Genomic DNA, 18,055 nt, shown 5'->3' with positions numbered 1-18,055 from the left:
CTCTGTAGTTCTACACTGTGAATTCCAACTGCCTTTACATCTCCTCTGTTGCAAGTTCTTCCTCAGCTCAGTATGACTTGATGTTCTTCACTTGGGTTCTACCACTTTGTGCCAAACTCAGGAAAGTGTTCCCAAACATAAAATCAGGTTGAATGTGGTACTCACCTCATTTATTTCCTGTCTTGCTGGGACTATAGTCCTGCACTGCCTATCTTCCAATGACTAAAAGTAGTCATCTCACATGTTTGGTTCAGTTTTACAGAACAGTAAATCCAATAGCAGTTACTCCATCATGGCCTTGAAGTAAACTTGTAATAGAGAAACCTAATTGGCATTTCTCTCACACTCTTATGCTCTTGTTCCCTCTCTTTCTCTCTCCCCTTTCTCTCTCTCTCTCTCTCACAAACACACACACACACACAAACACACACACACACACACACTTTGCCAATCTTTGGAATAATAATACTTCCCATTTTTTCCTTCTTCTCCAATGGCCTCATTTTAAACTGGTCTTAATTTTTTTAAACATATTTTAATTTATCCTCCATGAACTTCAAGAGTGAAGTTACTGGTATGGACCCTCCCTGTTCAACATAAAACCTGTCACAATATACTCCCTCCTTCTCCATGTCTCTCTTCACCTCCACACCTCTAGGAGGTTTTTAAAATTATACACATTTTTCTTTTTAAAGTTCTTTGTTATAAATTGCATACAGTTTCACAACCACTTTACAAGCAGTTCTTTAGATTTACATCTAAGTTTTTCTTGCTCGCTGCTCTTTTTTCCTAAACCATGTCTTTGTCTTTATTAAATTCTTTATTTTGATTAGTTTTTGCTTGAAGGTCTACTTTAAGTTGTATTTTTCAAAAAGCATAATATGAGTCATATAATTTCTGAATTCTTTTAAATCTGAGCCAGGCTTTTATTTGCCTTTGTATTTAGATAATAACTTGACATGGAATTTAATTCTTGGAACATAGTGCTTTTTTTTCAAGAAGTCTATACATTTTCCCTGGGATTTTCTAACACTAATGTTGCAAATAAGAAATCTAATGCCTTCAAACTTTTTTTTCCCTTTGGTAACTTTTTTCTCCCGTCTGACTGCTTCCAGCCAAAACCACCTGGATACCATTCCTTTCCATTATATCCACCTAATCTTTGCTAACCCTGCTCCATGTACAAGGCTGAAGGCTTCAATTCAGAGAGGTTGCCTTCTTTTGTTTATTTGACTGTTGCTTTTCATTCATCCACTACTTCCTCCTTCTAGAACCCATATAATCATGATATTACTTCTCCTCCTTCAACATCTTCTGGTTTTTCTCCTGAATTCTCAAATCTTAAAGGTTGTACTCTGTATTCTGATAGAATGTTCCCTAGTTACTCTTCCTTTTATCCCCAAAATTTGTTTTTTGTCTCTCAATTTATACTTCTTTGTGGAAGTTTCCACTTAAAAAATAACATAGGATTCTTTTGAATCTAATTAAGAAAATTGGATCCCTAATAGTTATTTGTCCTTAATTCTATGGGAAGCCTGTTGTACTAGAGATTATTTGATCTGAATGCTCACATTTGATTCCCCTCATTTGAACTACTGAATTTCTTAATTTATCTGGAAATTTTTCTCTTATCATTACAGAAGAAGAATTCACTTTTCCAGAACATACACCTAAAATGTGAATAGTGGCTCATCAGTGTCCCCTTTATTCACTCTTACCTGTTCCATTTCCAGTTAAAACTCCTCAGCTTCATAGCTACAGTGACAAGTTTCCAACAGTAATACACAAATGATCTTTTATATTCCTTTTACATTCCTTGGATTGTTTCTTTCTGAAATGGGAAAAAGGAAAGGATCAAACATGTGATTAGGATATCATCTTTGTCACAGAAGTTTATATTTATTTTTCTTAGACCAGTATGAGGGAAATTTTGTTTGTACTGTATTATATTAAGAATAATAAAATTATTTAAGAGAAAAAATGTCTATACACATTCTTTCCTTACAGAGAAGCAGGGAAGCTACCTTAAAGCCATCATTCTTTCTAAAGGGGGGGATGAAATCTTAAGTTACTTTCCCACCACTAAAAGCATTTTGAAATACTTTTCTTGAAACCACCTTTTACAATCTTGAATTTACTGTGGACTTCTGTGTCCAACTGCCCAAAAAAGAATAGGGAAATATGCCCATGAAAGTTAACCTCTGCTGAATACAACCATGATGTAGAAGAAACACTGGGAACATCTGTATTTTATCCTGCCAATATGTTCTCTCTTATTCTAGAAGCACAGGATGTCTTTACTCTGTCAGCTGCAAAAATATTATCTCTCTGCAGGAATGAAACAAGTGTGGAATATATATTATGCTACCACATTACATGCATACCTAAGCAGAAAACAAAGAAAATAGCCATTTAATATATAACTCAATTTTGCCTCCAGGGACAGATAAAAATTTTTATTATAATACCCAAATGGTACAGTACATAAATATACATGTGAAATGTGATAGGACTAAGTCAGGCTCTTTTGGCTAGATGCTGGTGGCTAAAAATTTATCATCTGACACCCATCCTAATCTTGCCTTCCTATAGACGTGAAGTAGGCTATATTTTTTATGAGGGCCAGGAATTTGGGGTGAGAGAGACCAAACCCATCACCATTTTTCAGCAGATCATTAATTTCTAAATCTGTGTGGAAAATAACTATCGGCTGATATCTTCCAGTTTCATTTCAAACATTATACCTTCTACAGTTTGCTTAATAAATAACCAAGATAGTAAAAAAAAATAATGACAGTAACTAAATTGGTAATTTAATAACTTCAGATGATTCTAGAGGCTTAGTAGTGTTTATCCTTTTTGAAATCAATAACTTTTCATTTGGAATCTTAAATCCACTTTAATGAGCATTCTGCTGGCAGCAGTTTTATTTAGGATGTGAGCTTATACAAACAAAAGTAATAGAGATTTTTTTCCTAGATAACAATTTACAGATCACATGATTGATTTGAATGTATAAGTCTCTGCAATCCCATTATACATGCTTCTCAAATACTTGAAATGCTTTTAACCAGAGAAGAGGTTATACAGGAAGAGTGTTCTCAATGTGGGGATTCTTCATATCTCTCAGTTAGTGGCAATATGCCTGAAATGGCTGTTCTAACATTGATTCTATTTTTGAAAACCTATACAGAGCAATAACACAACTTTCTTATAGGCAACAAATGAAAATATCATGTGATAATGCCGCTAGCTTTCTATATAAATTGCATGAATTATCGAAATGAAATATTTACTAACACAAAATAACTCACTCCTTTCTATCTTCTCATTTACTCTCACTCTGACAATGTCTTCCACACTGTTTCCATCTCTGCAAGAAACCTTTGAGGTCATGTAATGTACCCATATAAAACTAATTAGAAATATCCTCCATGAGACAAGGGGCTAAATCTATCATTATTATAACCCACATTACTCTGCTTCTGTGCCCCAGAGATTCAAGTTGCTCTGAAAGTCTCCAGAGGGTGTTCAGGAATGAAACTATAGCTTTTGGGCTTATCATTGTTTTCTGTGAGATGCTGTCCTCTGTTGCACTGATGTCCCCTGGAAGCATTTCAAAGCTATTATCCCCTTAAAGCACTAAAACTGTCCTGCATTCCCTTCATGTTTACAAAATCCTTTCTAAAAACAATGACTTCACCTTCTGTTATAATTCTGCTTTTCATAGAGGCTCAAAAACTAGTAAGTTCTCCCCACCTCTAGAAAGGGCCTCTAACAAAACCTCTCATTAATATTAAAAAAAAAAGTGCATATTACACTAACAGATATCCAGGCAGACTCTAAATCCCAGCTTGGGCTGGAGCTCTTTTCTCAGTTTGTAAATATCTGAAGGTCACCCTGTATCAATGAATGACCTACTGTTGCTTCATGCTCATTCCCTTGCCAGGTGTTAGTAAAGTCCTTACCTGAGAATAATTAACACAGAGAAAAGCAAGTCAGGAGATGAGGAGAGACCTCTACCCACCTCATCTGAGCTTGAGAAACCAGCATCCACCTTTGGTCTCCCCAGTTGCATATGCCAATAAATTCCCCTTTTTGCTTAAGTTAGTTTGAGTTTGGTTTTATGTCACTTCCAATTGAAACAATTTTGACTAATATGCTAATAATTACCAAATTGTATTGGTTATATAAATATCATTGCCTCAAGAACTTGAAATAACGCATCCCAGAGATTTCCAACCATGAAAATGCTAGCCTGATGAGTGATTTAATTAAACATGTATATATATATATTTAATTAAACATGTATATATATATATATATATCACTCCACAAACCACATATACAGAAATGAGGAGACAAATCTGAAGAAAAAGAGGAAGAAAACTTGCATTTGAAAGGATGGATTAAGAGAAGACATCAGCCCAATGTTTAGGATCGGGAAGATAAACGATTCCATTTTATGTTGTTATTAAATTGTATTACTCTTCATTAAAGTTAAATGCATTTAGAGGCATTAAGCTTATCAAAAACTTGGCAGTGTAATATAAGCGATGATTCTTTGTTTATTTGACGACATCCTCCTGTGAGTTGATTCACAATTTTAATTTTGGAAAATAATATTTCCTTCACGGGGACTGACAGAATGATGTGAACTGCTGCATCGTTTTGCATGAAGTCATATTGATTATGAAAGCAAACAGAAGCCAAGTGACTTAACCGATTTTTCAAGGAGCATTATGACAATAACGTTTCTATATTGTCAGAGGGGATCACATCAACTTAAGAACTGAAATCAGCCTCAGTTAAAGGGGTTGGGGGAAGACCTGGAATGAAGAGCTTCAGAAGACAATCCCCTATCCTTTATAGGTAAGTATGATGGAACTCAATAAGGACAAAAAATCTAAATATTGGGATCCCTGGGTGGCGCAGCGGTTTGGCGCCTGCCTTTGGCCCAGGGCGCGATCCTGGAGACCCGGGATCGAATCCCACATCGGGCTCCCAGTGCATGGAGCCTGCTTCTCCCTCTGCCTGTGTCTCTCTGCTTCTCTCTCTCTCTGTGACTATCATGAATAAATAAATAAAATCTTTAAAAAAAAAAATCTAAATATTTTTAGTGGAAAAAACTATTTTTAAAAGTATGTATTGAAAATATATGTTATTATCAAGATCCAACTATGGATACTGTGGTAAGCAAAACAAATACAGGAGAGAGCCTGCAACCTAGTGAGAGCAGAAAGCATTAATTCAATCACAGAGAACTGTCATTTCTGTTGGGTTAAATATTATCAGAGAAATGTGCCTACTACGTTAGAAGCCCACACTGGGGCTTTACCCTAAGCAGATAAACCAGGAATAGATTTCGCCAAGAATTGACATTTGGGGATCCCTGGGTGGCACAGCGGTTTGGCGCCTGCCTTTGGCCCAGGGCGCGATCCTGGAGACCTGGGATCGAATCCCACATCAGGCTCCCGGTGCATGGAGCCTGCTTCTCCCTCTGCCTGTGTCTCTGCCTCTCTCTCTCTCTCTCTCTCTCTCTCTGTGTGTGACTATCATAAATAAATAAAAATTAAAAAAAAAAAGAATTGACATTTGAAGAATGAATATGCTCTTATGTAAGTAAAGAAGGAAAAGAACATTTTGGTGAGAGGGAGGAGCCACAGGTGTAGGAAGCAGAGATCTGAAACAGCATGAGCCCAGGACCCAGGGACAGGACATGGAGAGTAAAGAGGCCCAGGCTGTGCAGAAGTGGGCAACTTCCTCTGAAAATGGTGGGCAGACCTTGAAGGGTTTTTGATGGAGTTTGGTAAGATAAAAAAATAATAAAGTCCCTTGTCTTCAAGCTTGGATAATCAATGAGTGAGGTATGGGTGGAGGGGGTGGAGTCAGGATCCAGGGAAGGAAAAAGTACCTGGGGGTGGAGAGGAGTAGGGGTGAGGGTAAGATACAGAAAAGTAGAGAATCTTCATGGCAGTTTATTGTTATCATTTCATGAGAATCAGCAGCAGAAACTGTGACTGAATCTTTCTGTTTTTCACAGCTTTGCATTAGGAAAAATTTCAAACACATGAAGAAGTGGAATAACATAATGAACTTTATGAAATCAACACCCAGCTTCAAGCAAGCACAACTCTAGGCTGATCTTGTTTAATCTATATGTATCTCCATTTACTCCATTCTATCTAGTTTTTAAATTTATGAACATAACAAACCCTCCAAAAATTGTGAGAATAGTACAATAATTACCAATTATTCACTCATGTAGATTCACTGTTAACATCGTAACTTGTCTATATGTGTGTATATGTGTATTTGTACACATACACACGCATCATATCTATCTCCTAAGAGGAATCTCATTCTCTCACAGCTTATCATACTCAGGAGACTTAACGTTATCTAAAATGCAATCTATATACACAATTACCTGTTTGTCCCAAAAATGTCCCCTATGGCTGTTTTTTCTCCTGATCCAGAACTCAAACAAGGTCCACACATTGCATTTTGTTGTCCTGTCTCTTTAGTCTCCATCAATCTTCAACAGCTCTTCAGCCTGTCTTTTATGACATTGATGCTTTGAAGAGCGCAGGCCAGCTACTGTGCAGGATGTCCTTAAGTGTGTGTTTGCCTGATTGTTTCCTCATGATTAGATTCAGGTGAAACATTCTGGCAGTACTATCACAGATGATGTTGTGTCCTTCCCGGTGTGTCACATCAGGAGCTGTATGATGTCAGTTGTACCGTTATTAATGATGAGTCTTTCAGTTTTTCCACAGGTTGAATTCATATCCTGTAGACATAATCCATTACTGAGGAAACCAGACAAGGACTGCAAAATATAATTTCTATTTCCCCATGAGCCATCTTAATGCCAAAAGACATTAACACAGGTCATTTATATAGACAAAGCTTTGCCGGTTTTATTCACAAAAGGCGCATATAGATCATAAATAGACAGTGACAGGGAATGAATATCCTGCAGCAATTAGAGGAAATTGGCATACTTGAGAATTAGAATTGTGAGAAGTAAAACATGGAGATGAAGCCCATGGCTTCAGGAGATGGACTGTAGGGGACATCATCCTGGGCTCTGCCATGCACACTACCTGTGTGACCTTGGGTGAGTTACCTACCCTTTTTGTCTCTGCTTGCACATCTCCAACATAGGAAGTCATAGAACTCATCCTACATGGTTGGCGTGACCATTGAGCTGCTACATATATAACATCTGGCACACAACATGGTGTGATGATTTTGTTTCCAGTGAAGGACCACTAGCCTCCATGTGTTGACTAAAGGAAGACACTAGGTCTTCTTTGTAAAAAAAAAATATTATCTGAGGGGCACACCTGGGTGGCTCAGTTAGTTAAGTGCCTGCCTTTGGCTCAGGTAATCATCTCAGGGTCCTGGGATTGAGCCCCAAATCCAGCTCCCTGCTCAGCAGGGAGTCTACTTCTCTCTCTACTTCTGCCTCTTGCCCTTACTCATGTGCTCATTCTCTCTCTCTCTCTCTCAAATAAATAAATAAATAAAATCTTTAAAAAATATATCTGAAATTTTGACCCTGTTAATAATATAATCTGGTAAAATATAAGGTTTGCATAAAATCACTAACATCTTCATCTAATGAGAAGTACTCAGGACAGAAGAGTTTTTATTTTAAAGACCAGATGACAAGTGTTAACATTCCCCAAATCGTAAGCAATGATCTTAACTATAAAATGTGTCCAATGTCATTTCCTGTGGAGGATCTAACCCTTAGTAATGTATACGTGGCCTGTGTTTGGTGTGAAAGCACATATTTAATACTAACATTCATAGTAGGATCTAAATCACATACAGGAAAACGCCTGCTCAGAGATCTACACAAGAATCTGGTCTAAAATCACTCTTAAATCTTACAATGGCAACTTGGTTTTCAAATTTCAAAGGTATTTTTCTAATTAGGCAATTCAGCCACAGTATCCTTACTTCACCATCTTGTTTACGTATATTTGTGTGTATGAAGGTGCCGATCCTGGAAGACCTAAGCATTATCCCTGATCTTATCCACTGATCATTTTTTTTGAAAAAATTACTTTATTGTCCCTATAGTATTTTCAATGCTAGTCATTCATGGCTTAATAAAATTACTTAATTTTTAGTATGCTTTTTTCCCTTTAGTGTAATAATAATTATATCATCAAAATAGGACAAAAATGTCATCCTGAACTTTGTGTTTTTAAGATCTGAGTTTCTCCTAAAATGTGTAACCATAGAAATTTTTTTACCTTAACAAGTAACGTAGAAAAAAAATTTTTTTTTATAATTTTTATTTATTTATGATAGTCACAGAAAGAGAGAGAGAGGCAGAGGGAGAAGCAGGCTCCATGCACCGGGAGCCCGACGTGAGATTCGATCCTGGGTCTCCAGGATCGCGCCCTGGGCCAAAGGCAGGCGCCAAACCGCTGCGCCACCCAGGGATCCCGTAACGTAGAAAAAATTAAGATTCCTAAAAGTTAAGTGATTTGAGTTGTTATTATTTTAAGAAACAAGAGATCAACAGACCTACATTAACACTTTCAAACAGAAAAAAATAAAAATTTAAATAAGTACTATAATATTTACTTTGGTACCATATTATGGCTAGTTCAGGAAAAGATAAGGCAGGGTAGAAACATCTAGAGAAAACAGAGAGGAAGGGAGTGGGAAGAAGCAAGGAGAGGCAAAGGGGACAGAAGGAGAAGGAGAGTCCAATATTGCTGACCCCTGAATCCCCAAATCTCCCCTGCCCAGGGCTCAGGATTACTGCTTCCACCCCTATTTCCTCCATCACTCTCAGGCCTGCTTCCCTATACAGTCCTCTCTGACCTTCCCCTTGCTCAAAACTCCAGACTTTCATCTCCAACCCAGGCTACCTTCCTATACTCCAAACATGCACTACAGCTTTTCTTCTTTTTCTTCTTGTCTTTTATTTTGCAACTGTTTTCCTCCATTTGTCAATGTTAACTTCTACCCCAGGCATCGATTTTGTAGTCATGAAACCCAGATGTACAAACATAAAACTTCCTTTATTTCTTCAAAACTGACAAAGCTCACAAGCCCCCATTTCCACAGATGGAAGAACATCTAACTGTCAATTTAAAGAAAACTGGGACACTTCTGAGTTTTGTTGGGTAAATACATCATTGAAGTGAAATTCACACTCATTTCCTTCTGTTCTTTCCATCAATCCTCTAAATTTGGGGATTGAGGTAATAATTTTAAGGATGGAATAGCATTTTGCTATAGAGAAGAGGGAGCTCATCCCAAAGGGGAAGAAAGTAAAACAGTCAAATAATTGCTCAGTTACAATGCAGATGAGTTTCTTAAAAATGTTACAATGCAGATGAGTGTGGGAGCACAGAGTGAATTCAAGGAAGCACAAAGGGGCAGAGAGAAGCATTAATTCGGCCACAAGGGGCCAGAGACATCTTCTGAGAGGAAGCACATTTTAAGTTTCATCTTCAAGGGAAAGTAGGAGTTAGTTGGTTTAAAAAGATGGGAAAGGAAGTGTTAGGGCACATGAGCTAATGGAATCATGGGAGAGTATGACATACTTGGCAAATGAAGCAGCTCTGTAATAGCTAGAGCATAGTGACTGTTCAGAAGAGTGGGTAAGAGATGAGCTTAGAAAGATAAACAGACTATATGTCAATCCAAGGAACTGGGACCATACTCTCTAGCCCTGGAGTCGGCATACTCCAAATAAGTCTGCTGCCTAGTTTTGTAAGCAAAGTGTTATTGGACACAGCTATGCTCATCTGTTCACATATTCTCTGTGGCTGCTTTCATACCACCATATCAGAGTTAAGTAGTTTTGACAGAGACTGTATATGGCCAACAAAGCCAAATGTGTTTACTATCTAGTCCTTTACATGAAAAGTTTGCTGACCCAGCTCTATACCACTGGGTGATAAATACATCCTCTTTAAAAGAAAGAGTATTCATAGACCTGAAGTGCCATTCGGATATCATTAGCATATTGCTATTTAAATTTGTACAAAACTAAAACTATATGTGAGTGTCTTATGCCTACAGCTCTTAAGCAAGTATAAAAATCCGTACATTAAATTTAAGCTAACAAAAATAACAAATACTCAAATTAATGGTATTCATTCAATGTGACGGATGATACCATTGATATGGAAACAGATTTCCAGTCCTAATATCGGACTCACTGTCCCACTACAGGTTCTTTTAAATTCGGCAACTGATAACCTTTGGGGCTATGATTTTACTTATTTGAACTAGGGTAAAGCCTTTGTTAAAATAACAAAAGATGGTGATTTCATTGAACCTTATATGTCCCCAATGCCTCATATTGGAATACAAAGTCCCTCTGTCTTCTTTTTTGTGTGTGTAGGCTATTGATAATTATAGTAATGCCCATTGGTACAATAAAAACACAAATGCCTGTGTAGGCACTGAAATCAATGGTCAGCACTGACTTCTAAGGCAGCCATTCAGGTGACCCACAATTGCTTACATTTTTAAAATGTCATCTAAATGAAAGCACAGTAAACGTGAAAATATCACAGAGAGCTGCACATCCTAGATGGCATGAAAAGCTATTCACAAAATGAAATCTAACAGTAGATATTTATTGGGGCAGCAAAATTGTTAAAAACAGCTAGTCCAATCTGGGTGAGTACAAGAAGCGGCAATGGACTGCAGAGTCATGAGTGAGGACTGGCTTAGATACCAAGATTCGGGAGCTGGAAGGAAATGGTTCTGGAAGTATCCACATAGAGAAGAAGAAAGTGAGAGGAGGAAAAGTACTAAATCAACAATTGGCCATCAGAGGCAGCTGTATAAATAATTACACATGTACACCCACAAATATACTCAATTCAAGATGATCTGTACTAATGGAGCAGAACTATAACACGTATCATATGAAATACCAGTACAGAAAAATCGCTTGTATGCAGAGGAGAGAAGAGTTTCTAGAGGATTTACTTTTGTTTGCTAAAACTTGGTTCATTCTCCCAGAAGCCACATTAACTTGAATAAAATCCCAAAATGGTATGGAATGTGGTACTCACTGCTAGAAGCCTACTCAATATCCATTCCCCTTTCTTCTTTACTAACAGAATGTTAATTTTTGTCAGGGTGGCAATGAGCCCAGCTGAAAGCTGCAATTCCCTCCTTTGCACCTATGAACAGTCATGTAACACAGTTCACGCCAATTAAGTATAAGTGAAAGTCACCAGATGGAATTTGTGGGAAAGCCCTTTAAAAGGCAGGTAGATTCAGCTGACTAGATCCTTTGACCTTACCCTTCTTCCTGCCTGTGTGTGTAATGTTACAGGTGGAACAACCGTATTTGACCTTGACACCCCAAGAACAGGATAAGGATTACTGAGTAGAAACATAGGAGGGGTCCTAGGGGCTTCATGGAGCCCCAATCTCAGCACTAACCTCCAACTTCCAAATGTAAGAGTAACAAAACCTCTAATTTTTTTAATCACTGTTTTCTAGATTCCTGTTCCTTGAGGCCCAGTACAATTACTACAAACCCAAAAGCCCTATTAAACAAATTCTCCCTCTGCCTATGTCTCTGCCTCTCTCTCTCTCTCTCTCTCTGTCTCTCATGAATAAATAAATAATTTAATTTAAAAAAAAAAAAAGGGACGGCTGGGTGGCTCAGCAGTTAAGCATCTGCCTTCGACTCAGGGTGTGATCCTGGAGTCCCAGAATCAAGTCCCATATTGGGGTCCCTGCATGGAGACTGCTTGCTTCTCCTCTGCCTATGTCTCTGTCTCTCTGTCTCTCTCTCTGTCTGTGTGTGTGTGTGTGTGTCTCTCATGAATAAATAATTTTTATTTTTTTTAATAAATAATTTTTAAAGAATGGTCTCAGGTACAATCTCTCCTAAGATAGCCTTCAAAGTTAATTAAAATGTCCAAGAAAAAATGAAAAGTTGTTTCTTGCCAAGATGCAACAGGAAGCTTCTTTACCCTGTGACTAGGGCCACCCAAAGTAGGGGAGAAAGGAGATGGGCAGTCTAGAAATTAGGCCAATTTAAATGGGTTCCCCACAAGCCTGTGTCTACCAAAACTCCAAATATGCTAGCATTCTCCACCATCTTTTTCTTTTTGATTGCCATTTTTCCCTTCATCCTTAACCTAATGGAAAAAAAGAAAAAGAATAATAGATATTAACACAATTACTTACTTTCAGGGGCTTCTGATTGTCCATCCAATCAAGCATATGTTGGATAATTTACTGAGCAATCATTTGTATTACCAGTGATTTCCTCCCCTATTCCAAGCAAGTAGCCACGTTATTGGTGCTGTACTTTAGGGGAGCTTTATGGCACAAGTATGAAAGCAAACTTCCTACGAACTCTCTTTGCAATTCAAGAGCCTCAGTTCTGGAAGTGGATTATGTTGGAGGAAGGCAGAAGCAGACATAGCAAAGGAGAGAAGAGAGTCTGCCCTGTGTTAGGAAGGCATGGTGGTTTCCACAAAGAGCAGAGGCATGAATCATACTCCTGGCAGCACCTGAGGGAACAGACAGGGACTCTGAGAAGCATGATGGGTGATAAACAAGACAGTCTGTCCCTTGGGCAACAGGGCTCCCATCTGAATAAAGATCACTGCTGCCCAAAGAGAGCCCAGAAGCAACCACTGCATTGAAGTTTCTGTGATAGCTCTGACAACAGAACTACCATCATGGGTCAAAAATTAGGGGAAAGTTCCCTTGTTTTTCAAGAAACTCCAACTGTCTCCAAGATACTAAGGAAGAGAGAAAGTCCCTAAATGACAGACTGAATTTACTTCTAGTGAGGTAGGATGAAGGCTCAGAAGAACATCTTACACAGTCCAGTTTGTGATTCAGGAAGTGATTCCCACCAAAAATACCAATTCCTTCCTCTGAACTCTGAACCTCAACAGCTCTGTCTCCACAACCTGGTGCTCCAGACAATGGTTTTTCTTTTCCTGTATCAATCTTACATTCCACTCACGAGGCTTTGGTTTTGCCCAGCATTTTCTGTCCTTTAACGAAGTATATTTACTCATTCAATAAATGAGCGCCCATTTTTTTTTCTATCTTCAAATACTTTTCCTTCACAAAACCCTCCCTGATTCTAAAATTCTAAATCATACTTTTGTCCTTTACATCTCCACATTACTTGTTTGCTATTCTCCTGGGATATTTATCCTGTCCTACTTTGTGCTATAATCTCCTATCCGCTCCCCCATGACCAAACATTTTTAAAAATTTATTGAACATCTACTATGCACTCTAAGGACAGAGATATCAGTTTCCCAAATGTCTGACATAGTACCACATACCAGTAAAAATTTTGTAAGAGCCTACTACCTCCTGGGCCCTGGAACAGAACACAGAGCTTGTCCTTGAAGTCCTTAAAGTCTGTGTGTTACGGTCAAGGTTGAACATAATAAATCCTCAATGAGTATTGTCGATATTATTTCTTAGCATTTTAAAGCTGCATTCACCTAGTTGTATTCAATTTAAGCAGAACGGGGAAGATAATTTTGTTGGGGAGTGTTGGGTAGTGAGCTTCTTGAGACCTAAGAATGTGCCATGTAGACTTTGAACCTACTAGAAACAAAGTAGCAAGAAAAATTATAAAGTATGCTTTAATCATTTCCATTTTGAAATCAGGTAAGTAAGAGCATTTTTATTTTCAAGGCAAATGTACAAATAAAAACATCATTATCCCTCACGTGAAATCCTTGAAAAATGCTGAGGTAAAGGAACTGCTTACTAAAAGCTACTTTCTCTTTTCAGGGCCTGCTTCCTTAGCCTTTCATGCTTTCCTGCTGTCACTGCTGCTTTGGAATTTGCTGTTGTGTGTAATAAGACTCCATCACAAATATTTGTGGAGAAATCAAGAAATATTCTCTGGTGATTTTGGCACAGACCACAGTCAAGATTCAATCTCTGATCTCTCTTCCCACACTCCCCATCCGGTGTTCAGGCTCTCTTTCTTCTTCCCAGTTATCCATTCTCCTGACTCTACTAGCTGTTGGGTGGCAATCTTCGTGTTTTCCATTTCTCAAATATGTCACAAATCTTATATACTAAGGGCTAGTGAAGGAGGGAATTTTGACCTAAGAAACAAGAAGCCTGGGTTTATTTGGTCATTTATTCATTCAACAAATGTTTTTAAGAATTTTCTACATTTCAGGCAGTGGGTTAAGCCTCATAAAACAGGGATGAATAAGACAGGAAAATCCTTACATTCTAATGGAGAAAAAGGATAAACAAATTCACAGATATCCAGAAAAGTGACAGATACTGTAAAATACTGTGAAAAAAAGACACGGGGAAGTGTGACAGATAGTATCTGTCGGGAGGTACTTGCAAAATGACTCTCAGGGAAGTCTTTTCTAATATGTAAGCAGACCTGACTGAGGGAAAGTCCTGGCCAAATTCCAAGGAAGAACCTTTCAGGCATCTCACTCTGAGATGAGAAAGACTTTCCTATGTCCAAAGCAAGGAAAGGAGGCTAGTGTAGCTAGAGACAGCCTGCAGGATGGAGAGCAACCCTATGGGAGACCAGTAGAAAAGAAGGCTTAGCTCATAGAGGGCCAAGTAGCTGCAGTGAGGAGATTATATTTTAAAAAGTATAGGAAGTGTTTGATGTGCTGTAAGCAGAGGAGTGACAGATCCTTTTTTCTTTTAAGATCACCATGGCCAGTGGGTGGAATGTTGAATTAAAAATAATGATGAGGAGGCTACTATATAAATTCAGGAGAGAGAAGAGGAAGGACTGGATACTTTAGAGTTGGATGCTATATGTGAGAGGAGAGAGAGTTGTCAAGATGGCACACAGGTTTTTGGCTAGAAGGCTTGAATGGTGGTTCCCCGTAATGAAATGGGAAAGCACTCGGAGCCGACCTTGCCTGACCTTGGGCAATGTAGTCTTTTCAACTCAGAAATGCAGATATTGAAAGGGATAGCATAGACATCCTCAGATACTTCTTCGGCACTACAATATCATAGTTCATTTGGGTTATTAGGACATGATATATTTTCTTGCTTCCAATTAGGAAAATAACATACACTTTGGAGGAACAGAGGATGGGAGCTCTATTAAGCTGCCAGAATGCCCCACAAAGCCATGTGACTTTGGGAAAGAGCTTCTCTGTGCCTTGGTCTCCTCATCTGCATAAATGGGATTATAAAACTGCTTCCAGGGTGTCTGGATGGCTCAGTCGGTTAAGCATCTGTCTTTGGCTCAGTTTGTGATCCTAAGGTCCTGGGATCAAGCTCCATGTCAGGCTCCCTGTGGGGAATCTGCTTCTTCCTCTCCCTCTGCCTCTCTCCCTAGCTTGTGCTGTCTTTCATAAATAAATAAATAAATAAATAAATAAATAAATAAATAAATAAATATCTTTTAAAAACCTGACTTGCTTCACTGGGCTACTGTCAGGGACAAGTAATATTACTATGTAAGACAGCTAAAATATACTAGTGCTCAGATAATCACACATTCTCCTTCCCTGACAGACTCAACACTTGTTCTTTCTCTTCTTTCAATCACTTCGCTTTGTGAATCTCTTGACTCAGGGATTTTCTTTCTCCTAAGGGTGAAGCAACTCCAACACTGGGAATTCTCAGAGCAGAATTTCATGTGGGTCCCTTCCTGTGATAGCCACTCAGCCCTGGATGTCTCTGACTTCTCACCTGTAAGGTGAGCATGGCTGGAGGAGAGCAACACAGGCAGCTCCAAGTCTGTGGACTCCAGGTTATCAGCCCTAGAGTTTGGAGCTCAACTTTGAGTTATTCATCTTTTCCTGCCCTCTAGCTCACCCTTCCCCTGATGAAGAACTGCGTCTGAGAAGAAGGTGTGATGGAATCCTTCCAGTTGCTGGTGAGGGAGTGCTCATGCCCTGACATGCCACCCATACTCCAATGTTTTGCTGCTGCTGGCCATATTACCTGGCACTCAGGGCATGAGATGGGCATGCTACAGGAAGGGAGATGATGGTCTTCTGTGCTGCCCACAACACATTTTTAGTTCACAAAAACAAAAAAATTAACCACCATAAAAATTCACTAATGAATAAGCCCCATCTTTTGTTAAGCATTCCTTTCTTTTCTTTTCTTTTCTTTTTTTTTTTTTTTCATTTCTCTCATTTGTCCATTCTTCCCTTTCAGAGGAAAAAGCCAAAATAATAGAATTCCCCAAATGTCATGTTTTTCAAGGGTTTCTTGCTCTTCAGACAGAAAGCCAGGTTCTTGCCGTCATTTCTGCTGTGGCAGCTGGAGGGCAGTGCAATTCTCTGTCTCCCCTCCTGAAGCCTTGCATTGTCTCTCATTTCCTCCCATCCCCCTCCAGGCTAAGTGCAGAGGGGAAGAGACACAATGGAGGGAAACATGCACTCTTGGCCCAGGAGCAGCAGGGGGTGGGGGGTGGGGGATATGACTTGAAAAGAAACAAGCAACATCAAGTTCACAGATCACACATCCTGGTCTTCTTGCTTCCTCCTCACTCACACAGCATTAGCTGCTTTCACACCCATCTAACACATGCTTCCCCTTGCCTCAGCCTGTTCCACATCTTCTCTCTACACCCAATTCTTCAAATTCTTCACATGTGAGCTCAGCTGGGCCTCACCCCTGCATGCATACACACAAACTCACTCAGCACCTCCCTGTCTGTCTTCCTCTCCTGCTCAGGGCTAGCCCCCAGATCTTGTGACCCCAGACTGGGAGAGGCCACTACTCTGACAACGTGTTGGTGTATGACAATAAGACAGACCATGAGGCAGAGGCTGATTGCAGAGAAGCTGGCTGCTGAAAAGCTACCCAGCCCCACAGGCAGGGAGGGCATAATTGGTAGATGACCCAAGTAACTACTGCCAGACACTGGCATTGCCCAATGCATGAGTACCCATGGTGCCATCACAGGTCACAGAAGAAACAGGAGCTGCTGGTTTCTGTGGGCAGGGCCAGGCATGGAACTAGAGCAGAGGAGAGGGAAGCTACAGGAACAGAGTCTTAGATTTGCAGTGAGCTTTGTGCTTTCCAAAACTGAGGCAACTTTGTGTACCTCTTATTTCACTTAGGCAGGCATATGTTAGGATGTCCTTGTTAGAGGTGAGAAACTAAGATGGTGTGAAGGGTATGCCCCCTGTTCTCATTAGACAGATGTTCATGACAGAGGTGGGGTAGATTCTACTGCTGGGGTGAGAGCTTTACCCAAAACATCACTAATCTGCATAAAATTTCATATCATGTAGGATAGCATCTCTGACAGGGCTTTGGGAAGTAAACGTTGCCACCTCAAATACATTAGGCCCCTGCTATGTTTCTTTAATATGTCCAGGTACTCCAGGGAAGGACAAGAAAAGAGATCACAGCTAAAGCCAAGCAGAGAAATAGGTGATGTGATCAACATGAGGGCCTCACCACCTTTCTCCCCTACAGAACATGCTGGGCACTAACCTCTCATAAGAAGTTTCAAAGCTGGGATGGCCTCCTTCTCTTCTACTTCCTCCTCATTGTACAGAATCCTTACTGACAGAGTATTATAACTGCATGAGCCCGTGGTGAGGAGACTACAGACCATCCACTAGAAAAATCTGTTTGCCAGAAGATTCTTTCTTTGCAACTCAAACACAGAACATTTTTAATACCGTTCCCCTTCTTTCCTCTCTACAATTTCAAGGAAGAGAAAGAAAAGACCAAAAATCACAGATACTTTAGTGGTAATCTATGGTTTAGAATGAAAAATAGGTGCTTTGATTTTGTTTTTAAATTGATTCTCCTTTTCTAAAGCTTCCTCCACCTGCACCCCTCAAAATCAGTGGGAATCAAGGTGAGGCATTGCAGACTCTGTATGTTTATATTCACTTTAGTAGATTTTAATACAATGTTTTGACTCTCTTTTAAATTTCCTCATGACCTAGATCAAGCTGTCCTTTTTCAGGTTTCACATTAGTAAAAACTGAATTGTAGCTTCCATCTATATCATAAACATGTTACGTGGGCTGGTTAAGTAACCTACTACAAGGCCATATTTATAGCTTGGCTAAAACTAAACTATACT

The 18,055-nt window shown here is 39.2% G+C and overlaps 1 protein-coding gene across 3 annotated transcripts in view; it reads right to left on the bottom strand.

The window, feature by feature from the left end:
- The window catches only part of MEGF10 (multiple EGF like domains 10), a 320,303-nt gene that overhangs the window by 209,258 nt on the left and 92,990 nt on the right, over positions 1–18,055 (bottom strand). For all 3 annotated transcript variants that reach the window (XM_077911490.1, XM_077911492.1, XM_077911491.1), the window contains 2 exons: positions 6,431–6,793; positions 1,719–1,831 (listed from right to left, as the gene is read on the bottom strand). The gene's annotated coding sequence lies outside the window, so the exon portion shown is untranslated. The remainder of the gene's footprint in view (positions 1–1,718; positions 1,832–6,430; positions 6,794–18,055) is intronic.

Source organism: Canis aureus, chromosome 10 (assembly GCF_053574225.1).
Source record: "Canis aureus isolate CA01 chromosome 10, VMU_Caureus_v.1.0, whole genome shotgun sequence".
Taxonomy (NCBI): domain Eukaryota; kingdom Metazoa; phylum Chordata; class Mammalia; order Carnivora; family Canidae; genus Canis; species Canis aureus.
This window is presented reverse-complemented; position numbering and strand designations above follow the sequence as displayed.